The 13,500-nt window shown below is 41.1% G+C and overlaps 1 long non-coding RNA gene across 1 annotated transcript; it reads left to right on the forward strand.

Annotated features, from left to right (window-relative positions):
• Nucleotides 1-4,476: 4,476 nt before the first annotated feature.
• Nucleotides 4,477-13,043, forward strand: LOC141921898 (uncharacterized). Its single transcript, XR_012622818.1, has 3 exons — nucleotides 4,477-4,615; nucleotides 11,290-11,375; nucleotides 12,945-13,043. It is a non-coding gene; the product is annotated as an uncharacterized LOC141921898 (long non-coding RNA).
• The last annotated feature ends 457 nt before the right edge of the window (nucleotides 13,044-13,500 follow it).

Below are 13,500 nucleotides of genomic sequence, written 5' to 3' on the forward strand. Positions count from 1 at the left end.
AGACCAAGATGATGTAGAGATCCTGAGGTCTTAACCGAAGCGTGTGCTTAAGTATTTTATTATGTGATGGTCTGCCTGGACTTCTAAGTTGATGTTGGTATGAAATTTGTGTCACAGAGACAAAGCGGTCAGATTTAACTCCCTTCCTCACAACCTTATACACCTGACTTGTAGGCAGCATGGTATCAAAATGAGGTGAGGTTGAATTTCTACTTCACTGCTCTTTAAATCCAGTGTCATGACAAGTCGAGAACAGAGGGAATCCAATAAAAGTGTCTAAATAACAGGAAAAGTCAGATGGCATTTCTGTCTTTTCAATGAAGCTCTGGATAGAAATATAAATCGCTAGTGGGATTTGAAATTATATCATAACAAATAAAACAATCTCAATTAAAAATATTTGTCAGATTCAAATATTTCTAAAGAACAAAATCTGGAATTTACAGCTTTTTGTCTGAAGACAGAATTAGCCTGGAAAATAAAATATTATTTTCATATCAAGAAATCAGCAGAAGATTCCATCACTCATTGCTTCCAAGATCAGAGCAATTTCCTCTGCTGTGGAAGAGGAGTATAATTTATACTTACTTTGTATGTAGTGATGAGAGAATAGAGCTTAATACAGTGGTAATAAGATAAACTGCTAAAAGCTTTTACATAGGAACCAGCAACTTGGAATGGGGTTTTTACCACTGCTCCTGAAAAATGAGCCCACATTTGAGGGTTATCTTTGCTAGAGGTCTACACAGATTATAATTTGACCAGAACTAATATATCTGGCTTCTAAGCAGAACTGCTTTTTTACTCTCCAGTTAAATAGTGGCCAATTTGCAAAGTGTTCCTGCATTAAAAAAAAAAAAAAAAAGCATAAATGCTTTGTTATGTTTGGATATAAGGCACACTGTAGTGCAAGGAGAGAGATGGTAGAGGGATGTAGCATGACACTTTGAAGGAAAGTTGTGCAGAACTTTTACGTAAGAACACAGGACTTTGTAACTCTCTTCTACATTACAGATTTCCCCTTTAGGTGCCTAAACTCCAGCTGAGTACAGTGAGACTTTATCCATTTAAATCCCCCTGTGGATTGGACACCAAGTTATCACCTCATACCTTAGATGAATTAGATATTTCAGTGTTTCTGAGAAGGGTTCCAAATTGGCTTTTTTTTTTGCTGATCTCACCAGAGGTCCAAGAATGACTGAGCCTAGAGACAGGAGTAATTTGCAGTTGCAACTTGGAGACTGGAATTTCACATGGTTGGAACAAAGGCACTGTACAGCATCATCTTTTGGTTATGATTTGGCAGATTTAAGGACTGTGGGAAGAGGTGTTCTCAATAACAGTGAGCAGAACTGCTAACATAGCCTTTAAATATTGCAGCTCAAAGATCAATTTGGCTTTGGCCTTTGCCAAAGCTACTTCTTAACAACTGACTTGAAAACTGCAAGGATGAACTGTCTTTTTTCCTCCCTGTGGGGCAACCACATTTGACATTGCGGTTCCTAAATGACCGGCAAATAATTTCATATGCTGGAAATGAAGAAAAGGGAAAGGAAGGAAAAAAAATAAAAGATGCAATCTTTTCTTTTCCTCCCCCCCAAGTTAATGAATTTTTTATAAATGTGTAAGCATGTCACTATTCCAAGCCACATCAAATCACTCCTAAAATCTGTATTTTAAAAACAGGAATGTGTATAATATGAATGGCTTAAGGAATAAAATGCAAAAAGATGTTGATGATGCTGGATTACCAGCCAGCTGGAGAATTAAAAAAGAGAGGGAGAGAGAGTGATGAAGAGAACAAAAAAGCCCGTGTTTCACCAGCCAAGTCAACAACCGTGTTTTTTCAATCGCCCCTCATTATGGAAAAGTGTACTCAGGTTGTCCTGGAATCTGAGTTCACTGTTTTTAAGGAGTCACATCAGGAAAAAAAAGCATGATGCAGTGCAGAGCGTATGACAGGGAACATCTGGACACCAAACTACTGGAGCTGCCATGTTTTGCAGAGGGATGGATCTGAGGATGAAATGGAATGAACTGTAACAAATACGGGATTTTGCTGGCAGCTTTAATTTATTTAAATGCATCCCTGGCTTTTGAGTTATTTCTTTGTTTTGGATAATATTTAAACATGTCAAAAATCCTCTCTCCTTCCTGCCCTTCATTACACATGACAGGGAGTGGATTGCTCTGGCCATCTGTAGAGTAGGAATGAACAGAGCTACATCTGGCTGGGCTGGGGATCACATGAGCACTCACAGCAAGCTCCAGGCAGTTAACTCGAAACCTGCCTTTCCCTGGATGAGCTGAGGCAGTATCACATTTTTTGCCAGGATTGTGTGAAGTGCTGTTGGAGCCTTGTAGCTAAACAGGTCTAGAGCGTGTCTGGGAGCCCTCCCTAAAGTTAGGCACCTCTGTCAATCCTGCATGTGTCTATGCGTTGTGTTTGATAATAACGTTTGGCATTTATTGTGTGACATCTTGAGCTTATGAAGCCGTTCTTGAGGCTTCACTGTAGCCCTACTGTGATTATAAAAGCTTCAAGGGAGAATACAAAAAACACATGTGACAGCGTTTAGAAGTGGGAAGAGTTAATAACAGGGTGGACAACCTGCAGGTCCAGAGGCACACATGGCTTGTTCCAAAGCTGTACCATGCTGGTGTAGGGTGCTGGCAAGCATCAAAACTCCACCTGGGACAAAGCAAGGCAAAGGGTGGGCTGCTGAAGCTGCTGCTGCTGACTCCACTGAGGACCGGGTCGAGCCCTGTCCTCAGGGGTGGTGAGATGATGGCTGGGAAGCCACCACCATCTCCTGACTGTGAACTGCTGCCAGAGGTCTCTCCTCCTCGGCTCTCTGATATGTGGGTATATGTCAGGTGGCTGTCAGCCATATGTTTCTCACGGGGATCAAGAAAGATGGTAGGTGGACGTTTGTGGGGGAGAAGTGGCGGCAATATTTTTTCCCTTTGAAGCTGTTTCCATCTCAGGAGGTATGCTTGGTTCCTCCTTTTACATCTAATATATTAGGGAAAAGGATAGCACCACGCAACTGCAAGAGGAAATCTCTGGGTTTGGCCTGAACTGCTACACACAGTGAAGCCTTTCTTCTCCAACATGTCAATGTCCTTCCCTGAATTTAATGGTGTACGGAAGTACTTTTTGTAATCTTTTCTAGAGAGAAAATCTTGACTACAACTACAAAATGGAAAGACACCTCTTTTGTGGTGGGAATCTGGAAAGAAAAGGTTGGGGAATGTTTTCAGATCTGCCCATCAAGGCAATCTGCTCCATGTTTTTATTTTATTTTATTTTATTTTATTTTATTTTATTTTATTTTATTTTATTTTATTTTATTTTATTTTATTTTATTTTATTTTATTTTATTTTATTTTATTCTATTTTATTCTATTTTATTCTATTTTATTGAACTTAATGGTCCTTAAGCTGTAGGATTTATGGCATGTGACTCTGTCAGTAAGAGATGACCATATAAGACACTGACCCATTGTCCTGAACTGACCTGACTTGTGGACAGAGAAATTGTCTCTTTCTCTGTGCCTGCACACGCAGACCTTGACCCAGCTAGTGAGCCTGCTTAGCAAGGGACCAATTAGTCATAAATGCTGGCTTTCATTATGTGGATATTTCTTCTTTTGAAATGAGACCCAGGCTGCCAACTCCCAGCATTTCATGGGATAATTTCATCCAGTATCAAGTGGGCAGCAGTGCTCCCTCATTGCAGAAGGGATGGCTGTGCATTGATGACGGTGCTGGAAAGCCCTCGCTGGTGCCCTGACTCATGGTTTGCATGACCTCGAGCTTGTCCTGAGCTGCTTTTCACCAAGGGAGAGGAAGCGTGTTGCTCAGCATAGCTCAGGCTTCACTTCCAAACATCATCACGAGGGTGGGAAGGGCAAGCGGGAATCACGGCCAATGCTTTGACAACCGCAGGGTGAACAGCAGTGAAAGAACCGCTGACGGACAGTGGGACAAATTAAGTCAGCCAGCACTGGCTCTGCTGTGGGGAAAGGTCAGCACCTCTGACAGAGCTTTGGTCACTGCAAAAGCTACCCAGAGACGAGTCTTGGCTGTGCTGGAGGTGTCTAGAGGGTCTGAGCATCTCAGCCTGGGGCTGGCTGCCATGAGGAGGCAGGAGCCACGCCAGGCATCCTGGGGGATTATCCTCCATGGCTGGGCATGCTTACTTGCCTGCCATGGTCCTGTGGCTCTTCGGTGCTCTTATCTACACCCTGTCTAGCAGCCACAGTTATTCCTGAGTCAGGGAAATTTCTGAATGCAAAGATTACACCTAAAGGGTTTCATGAAAGAAAGAGAAAAAAAAGAATCTGAGCTCTCCCTTTGCGGAGGCCAAGCTGTTGTCAGCTTAAAGAAAATGTTTTCTCTTTGTGTTTGGACAGTTTAACTGATTTATTTCTCCCTCCTTTCCCTCCCCCTCCTTGGATGAAGGTTGCAGGGATTTCCACAAAATACGTTTGGAGGAGCCAAGGCTTCAACACCAGCAGTTTTTAGTCAGACCGTTGGAATGATCAATAAATCGGCACCGACTGATCTCAGAGTCTGAGGATGTCTATGAGGCACAAGCAGCTCTTTTAGGTAAGCTGGAGCAAGTGAGTAAGTCCAGTAGCTCTGGAGCCAAACCCTAAAGTGGATGCAAAATCATATGGGGAGCCAGTGCTGTGATTTTCAGTACAAGGGTGATGTAATGATTGAGTACAGTTCAAGTAAGTAATCGAGTCATCTGTTCGCAATTTTGAATTATGGCTGATGCAGTCTCTGCCTGCAAGCCAGCAAAAAGAGAGTGAGAATTACAGTTACTGAGTCAAGCCAAAGGCAGGGATCAGCATCTTGGCCTCAGCTTGGGGAAGTGGTGGGGGTGGGGGGCGCGCAATTTGAAATGCAACTTGGGGTCTAGCATGAACCTAAAATTTTGGAGACAGTTGGGATCTGAACAAAAGATGGTGGGTAAACGGTGCACTGAGAGGCGGGGACACCTGTGTCTAATCATGGCCCCAAAGAAGAGGAGAGGCATCAATCCCGAGCACAAATAACCAAATCTGAATCCATACCACCCAAGACAACTACTTTGAACACATACTCATCTGTGGTGTTTGAATTCTACTTAAGAAAATTTAGAGCCATCCAGGGCCTGACCTTTAGCAAACCACAAAGGCAACCCATAAACCACAAGGCTGGAATCAGCTAGAGAGGACAAGTAAATCCAACAAATTAGCATAGACTTTCAACTGCAGCTGGTAACCAGGGATATTACAAATGGGAGACGTACCAGTAACATCTATGTAAGATCTGAGAGTGTAAAGCTGTATTTGGTAAGGGCTTCACTGAGATCATTACCCATATGGGGGAATAACACAGCACATGGTTTAATAATAGTAAGTGGCTGACTTCACCGCCTGGCGGAAACAAAATATTTTTAAGTGTCAGAAACCATAAAAACATGACATGATTCATCTTAAAACAAACAGTTGCTCATGTGAATCTTAGAGCAGAGGATACGTGGAAAGTCCCAAGATGAGACCATCTCCGGAGTGACGTTTTTTGGGCAAAAAGAACATATTGCGAGCTAAGCATAGTAGGGCCTGTTCAGCTGAAGACCTATTGGGACTGGGATACTAAAGGATGTACTAGTAATTGGGAAACTAAATCTCCCCCTCAAAATCAATACTGGAGTAGGTTTTTCTGACAAGATTAATACCTTCTCCATACGCTGTACATCTGAGGAATTATCCACTAATCATGGAAGATCTTCGGGCATTGAGCGAAACCATAACAAATAATCAATTACACTAGTCATTTATAGCAAACCTGCAGTGTCTGCTGAAGGTTATATTTTTCCCACTCAGAGTTCTTAACCTGACTATAAAGAGTAAGAAGATAAAAAGCTCTCTCCTGAAATTTTTGCATAGAAAAACTATACTTCCAAATATTTCAACTGCTTGTCAAATAGTGTTATGCATAATTAAGCCCTGAGGTGGCTGTCTTTCTTCCATGGGAGAAATGATGCATTACACCTTTTGTATGGGTATCTAGTGACCTCTTATTCATGTTAGGGAGGAAGTGATTACTCAAATCTGTAACATGTTTGTCATGATATTTTGTGTTTGCTGTGGCTGTTTTATCTGACTCATCAGAGACTGATGTGTATCTTAAAAGTCCCACAGTAATTCAGTGGAATTGTGTTGACTTTATAGTCATATTTGTATATTGTAAGGGTATATAGGTCAATAGGTATAAGGCCAGCTGTGGCATTTACCCCCATAAATGAGTTCAGTAATTGAAATACATAGTCCTGAAAAGCATCTTGCTTGTTTTGAAGATGTTATTCCTATCTGCTGTATAGTTGATGGTCTTTTTTGGAATTTCTGAAAACCTTCTAGGAACAATAACTGTCATCTATTTGTCCAATTATTTTCATTAGACTAGTCACTCCACAAGTACCTGCATTAGTTAAGCCTGGTTTCCAAAGGGTTTGTAACTCATGTTGATTGACTTTTAAACTCAATTTCACTGAGGATGTATGTGAACTAATCTGGCATTAGACATCAGAGACTCCATACTACAACAAAGCAGTGAAGTGGGATGCAGGCTTTCTGATGTCTTCTAAGTCAGGAATCCTGGCTGAAGTCTTTGTACAGTTGGCACATCTATATCTACCAGGTATCTACCTTAGGTATCTAATAAGAGCTGGGCTCACAATGCAGTCTTTTCTTCTTTGGGAGAATTAAGAGGCCTTTCCTTCTGCACTTAACCACCTATTTTTATTTTTAAAAATTACAAGGATGTAATACATCTAAGACCTCTAATTCACTGTAAAGTTTGGTTGAAATGGTTAAAAAAACTCAATATGTAGATTGTCAGGTAGGGAAACACAGACAATGACTCAGTATGTCTGAGTGAGCCTCTTTCTCTAAAGAAGGATTATTTTTGTCTGAAGAAAACTCTCGTGGCATTAGTTATGATATTTTTCAGTCTGGTAGGTCAAAGTCTGGAATGTTGTTACTGCAATTGCAGGTACCCAGATCCAAGCCCCGGTTTTGAGCTGCCTCGCACTTCAATTTTCTTTTTGGTATCTGAAATGTGGCAGCCTTCACACCTTTTACTGATCAAATTAATTTTATTCCCTTAAAAAGTCTCTGGTTGCTCCTAATCATCATTATGAAGACTCTAGATATTCTCTTTATCATGTTACACTCTTGGTCTCACTGCATTTGTCTCCTTGTCCAGACCCTAAGCAAAACAAGCTTAAAAGAGCAAGAGTATCTCTTAGGGGACGAATATTCCCTACTTTGACATAACTTTGTTTGATGTAAGTTCCAAAGACTTCTTGGTAAGACCATACAATCTAAAAATACCAGGGACCAAGACAAATCTGGACAGATTTTAACCAGGATCAGGATGGAGTGGTTGTAACCTCTCCAGTAGTGTGGAGAGGGAGGCTTAAGACCCCAGTTTGGCTGCTTGATGTGATCTAGAACATTACTTCTTGGTATCAAATACATCCCAGGTATTTTCATCTGTCTTTTCTACTGCATTCTCTTGTACTGTGTTCATTCCCACATGACCTGAATGCTGATAATGTGGTTCCTGTGTGTTTTGTTTCCTTCAAACACAAAGCTGCCTTTCTTCTGGAGACAGAGGTTGGAGGACAAAGGGGTAGAAGTTCATTATTTCATGTTGGTACACAGCTGTCAAGTAACAACTTGTTGAAATAATACTTATATCATAAGAAAAGTCCCCTTTTCATGTATGCTCTACTTAACAGAAGATAATTTCTGAAAGAATAACACTGGTACAACAGCATTCTTCTACCAGGTTCTGCAGTCCTGCTCCTCCAAGCACTTTCCCTGAGGCATGCCAGCTAGGACCTGGGTGGTGAGCTTTCATTATGTCCTGGAAAGAGTGAAAATTCTATGATGCTTTACAGACACCGGCTACTTTGGTCTATCTCAGTGTTTAAATCTTGGCCCCAACATATTTGAGTGACTTTTTCAGGAGCTTTTTGACTCAAACTACTCAGCTGTATTGACAATTCTCTCTCCTTTCCTCTCCAGCTACCCCGTTGAAAAAAAAAAAAATCCGAATTTCCCTACAGCATACCTCACTGTCAACATGTTATGCATTGTTCTGCTTCAGGGTGACCAAAAAACAAGTCAGAGGCAAATCTGACTAATCACCCCTGAAACTGTGAAATCAGTGAAAAAATTTCAGTTGGGTACAATTTCAGCATTGTACCCATGAGCCAGCCACAGTTTTTAAAAGCGCCTTCAGAGCTACCCAAAGATAGTGTTGCAGTCATTAATGTCACTGATATTGTTGCCTGAAATAGTTTCTTTATGCTGCAGTGGACAATGAATTCCTTCTTATTCCATTGTTTTCAGAGCTACTTTATTTGGGACATTCCAGGACTGCTGTAAATTGGTTCAATTCTTTTCTGACATGTCACTCACTAAATGTTCAGGGAGCGTTTCTCTAATCCTGTCCAGATGAACTGTGGATTTCAAGAGTTTCTATTTTTGGATGTAGGCTTCTGCCTGTATGCTACTGTTGGGCTCAAGTTCATTCAGAGGAATCGCATTATCGGGCATGCAGATTTATTTCTTTGCTTCTGCCGAATGTGAGCTGAAATTGTTTGGTTTTGCCAATCGCCTTTCCTGTGCAGGGGGATCAATGTCCTTCCTTTGCATTTTTCATAAATTGGAGTTCCGTTCTGATGAATCAGATCTTGATTTTTATTAGTTTTTCATAGGGGCTGCTTCCTCCTGCCACCACTTAATTCAATGGGAATTTTTATTATTTCCAGTTTTTTAACAGCAGCATATTGGGACCTCAGACAGGATTGGAAACTCTGTATTCACAGGGCAACACACTGAAAGAGTCAGTTTCTGCTTCAGAAATTAGAATTTCAAAAGAAAAGGCATATATAAACCAGGAGAAAATAGTATATTCTCCTTAATACAGGTGGACACAGAGACCCGGGTTGACTGATATACCCAATGTCACCCAGAAAGTCAGATGCACAGCTTCCCACTGAATATCTTCCAAGTCTCAGTGTGACACGTGACCTCAGCTTTTCTTGTGTCTGTGGATAAATTTCAGGTTTAAAATTAAGAATCATGATCCAGCAGTGTGAACTATGAACTGAACCAAACTCAGATGGAAATATCAGTCAATGATGTTTACTTTGATTGACTTGCTCTAACACAATACCCTGCCCTCACTTGTATACATAGCATTACTGGTTTCTCCCCATAAGCAGAGCTATTTAGCAAAATTTTAGCCAAACTTATTCTTAGGATAACGTCAGAGGAAAAGGATGTTGTTATGCTGCCTTGAAAAAAAAATATAGACAGCTGTTTTGTCAAACCTCTAGTAGACTTGGTCTGTGAAGCAAAGATTTGGAATAAGAGGAATGGATGCCCTGAAGTCAAAGTTTGGCTTTAGCAGGTCTGGTGAAAATCCATCCCAGTTTGGCAAATGTCTCTGAAAATCTCATCTGGGGGCTGTTCAGCTATTCAGTAGAAGCTTATTAGGATTGAGGAATTCGGTTTTTCCAGAGCACCTCTGTACTGATCATAATCCAGCCCAGAGCTACAATGGAAAACCATGATTTTCTCACCAGTTCACCTCCCATAGGGAGTCCATTTCAGTGACATGTGGAAGAGTTAAAAGATTGTAATTACTATGCTTTAAATACTCACCATCGTAGTATCATGCAGAGCACAGCCTCACAGTAATTTGCCTTAATCTGATGATGAGGATCCTGCCAACATAATGAAAGAAGGGACTGGAAGGAGGGCTTGCAGGACTTGTAGAAAAGTTGTGTGGAGTACAGTGGGATGGAGCTCCAGACTTTGAGATAAAAGCAGCGACCAGAAAAGGTGGGGGTGACCAGGGTAAAGAAGTCTGTTGGGGTCAGTAGAAGGCTCTATGCTTGGTGTTATAGACGAAAACAAAGCTCTGTAATGGACATAATTGTCCCTGAATTATTCTGTGTGCTTCAGCTGCTGCTACTGATTAGTTTCCTCTGATGTATAACATCAGGTTTTATTTATTTCAGGGTCAGAGAGTGAATACTTCACACTCTTGTAGTCCCTTCCGTGATATCCATCACATTGGTATCCAAATATTTCATTAACATTAAAGTACTTTAAGGTCTTTACAATGTTCCTGTGAAGAGAGGGAAGAAACTGGGGCAAAGAAATCCTGCCTCAAAGTAGACCATCATTTCAGATGCCTGTTGCTGGTATCTGTGGCTGCCTTTTGCAGGGATTAGAGGAGGCCAATTTAAATTTTAATTAAGAATTTAAAATAATTTCAGCAGCTTCGGAAAATCTCTTAAAGTTTCAAATAGTTAACATTTTGGGTACTTTTAAAGTTAGCCAAATCTTATTTTATGTCCTTTTAGTGAATAAAAGAAATTAGAAAATGTGCACATGGAGTACAAATCCAAATCAAGTCCTGGAAAAAAACACAGTGCTCTTTGCTTGTAAATTTGGAGTCTGAGGAGTAAGCATGGGAATCCCAATATATTCTTGTTCATATAGAATCTTTCAGCTAAATCATCATGCCTCCAACTCATCAGCCAGAAAAGTAAAAAAACGGGAGAATGAGGAAAGGTGACCTGTATTCTTCCTCATTTCCCTTATGATGCTGGTGTAATCTCAAGCTGTTCCAGGCCAGGGAGGAAAAGAAGATATTTTTTTCATTACAGCAATAATTTTAAGACCAAATGAATCTTACGTGCACTGCTCTCTGTTCTGGCTGAGAAAACCTTCTCGAGAGACGATGTCAAGAAACAAGACTGAATTAAGCAGAAATTTTAGGAGAAAAGTCAAAATCAGAAGACAGCGTGGTAGAGGATGTGGCCCAGAAATGGGAATCTGACACTGAATTTCACTCTCAGCTCTCCCAGCCCCTTGCTTGGTGCACATCACTTTCCTTCCTTCAGTCACCAGTTCACATGGAGCCCACAAACTACAAGATAGGAGCATGAATAGTGTCTGGGAATAACTAAAATCCAAACATTGAAAACCAGTTGAAATCTGGGTAGACCTGGGTGAAACTCCATTACCAGAACTTTTATTTTCGAGAAGACTGGGGAGCCGTATTCAGATAGATGCTGAATACATCTGAATGAAATACATAATGAAATACATGTATTCTTTTCATTAGCTGCATCAGAAGCAAGGCTCTGGGTTTTATTTTTGGATTAGAGATAACCTGAAGTACTCTTTTCTCTGTTAACATAGATGCCTCAGAGATGCCTTGTGCCTCATCATCAATTAAGATGCTGAGATCAACTCCTCGCTGCAGAAGAACACCTTAAATCAATATTGTAAGTGAATCTTGGATGTCAACTAGTGGAATGAGGCAGAAAAGAGTTACTAATTTGTTTATTTTTCTTCAACTCAAAGCAAATCTATAAAAGCAGCAGAGATTCATTCAAACTCCGAGACACTAAGTATTTGTGAGCAATCAGAACTACAGTATTTTCCAAACAGCTTTAGCATAGGAAAAAGCAGGTTGAAGGAAGGGTGGGAATAGAAAGACTTGCACAAATATGCATGTGCCAGTGATGCCTTTTTAGAGGAACTGGGCTCCTCAGCATGAGACAAGTTTGCTCTTCTCCATTAGCAGTTTCTCTTCCTCCTTGCTTAGCTTAGAAAATGAGTCCCCAATATTTTGTTTTCTTCCAGAAATCAGACAATTAAATCATAAGTACATGGTCAATGAAAAGAGTTGCTGACATGCAAGTACAGATGAGCCGGCTGGACCTCCACCTTCAGAACTGTCTTGCAAAGTAGTCCAGTGGGACCTACTGAGATATTTTAGCTGTGACCTGATATGCTACTTTTGTGTTAAGGCCTAGCCCCTTTCACTATTTCTTGATTGGTTATACTGCTAAATTATTAGGAGAGTCCCGGCAGGGTTTAGGCCGATTATTATTCACCTAGACAATTCCCAAGACACAACTCAAGACTTGACAAAGGTCAAAACAGTCTCCCAGCTGACTGCTCTATGTCTAGCCTTAGTGGCTTTCAGATCGTTCAGCCATCCAGTATGGGACCATCTTGGCACGTACAGAAGCAGATTAGTGATGACATTTACAAGGCCTTTACAATCAGCCTCCCTTCCTTGAAGCCCATGGGTCCTCATACCTCAAGATATTGAGACCACACCTAAAAAACATTCCTTTCTCTGAGATGGTCGCTACCTCTAGCACAACCTACAGGCTATTTCTACGTCTCTGAAAAGCAGGCTTTCAGATGTGCACTTCCTTCTTATATCACTGACTAGTTACTCGGCGAGGGGAATATGCTTAAATTGTTTAAGTGCCTTCAGAAGGATGAAGGTCTCCCTGTTACTTAGTGTAGATGGAGTTACTTCCAGAAAGCACTGTCTGGGGCAGGTGCTGAAACTAGATGCTCAGCTTCATCCTTGGAAGTAGGCTGTTTGTCTTCTCATGGACTATAGGAACCATTTAGGAAGGATGACCACCCAGAATAGACAGCTACAGTAGTCATTTTACACTGTGCTGCATAAATACTGCCCAAACAGTGGGTTTGGGGAAAGCTGAGCTCAGCACATCTGCTGGTGAGTGGTCTGTGGTAGATCTGGTGTGTCCTATGCTCACTGAACCCAGACAGAACTGCAAATATTTATATATATAAACAATTAATTGTACATGAGTTCATTCTAGGATGGAGGGCTGGGCATATTAGATAAATGGTAGTTCAGACCTATTTTTCCAGTGAAGTCTTGAACCTTTGCCAGCTCATGCCACTTGAAAATCTGGTCTTTTGCTCCTTATTTTGTACATTATCTTTAATTAATTGGTAGATTTTCCACACGTAATAATTATGAATAGATAAACAGGAGAGTTTGTTTATGTTTGTTTAAGCAGGAAAAGAACCATTTCAAAGAAAAGATGTTTTAAGAATGGCCTGACTGCGGTCCCATATAAAATCAGAGATCTGTGTCTACCATGTGAACTGGTGGAGCATGGAGGAGGTGGGTATTCAGGAGCAGTTAGGCAGTATTTGCAGCTTGTGCATTGGTGGGAGATGAGGTCAGGTCTCTCTACATATTGTACCTACACCCTTTTTCCCCATGCCACATCTGTCTCTGAGTGACAGAAATGAATGTAGGTGGGAGTAAACCATAAGGAAAATTTTGAGACTCAGAAGTAAGTAAGTCTCCTCCTTGAGCCAGTGTCTTTGTGTGGGCTGAGTATTGCATATGTATTTTCTGAGGCAGACTCAGATTCCTTTGAGCTTGGCACATTCTGGTTAAGATGAACTCATCATCCAAATGTTGACACAAAAGCTGACTACACCATATACCATGGCCCCATGCCACCTCCAGCTGGCCTGGGGCCGTGCTGGCATTGGCTTTGGTTACTTGATTTAAGACAGCTATAGAAGAGGGAAGGGCAAAGGGTGCCTGAGGTGGGTTTACCT

Source organism: Strix aluco, chromosome 3, assembly GCF_031877795.1.
Source record: "Strix aluco isolate bStrAlu1 chromosome 3, bStrAlu1.hap1, whole genome shotgun sequence".
NCBI classification, from domain to species: domain Eukaryota; kingdom Metazoa; phylum Chordata; class Aves; order Strigiformes; family Strigidae; genus Strix; species Strix aluco.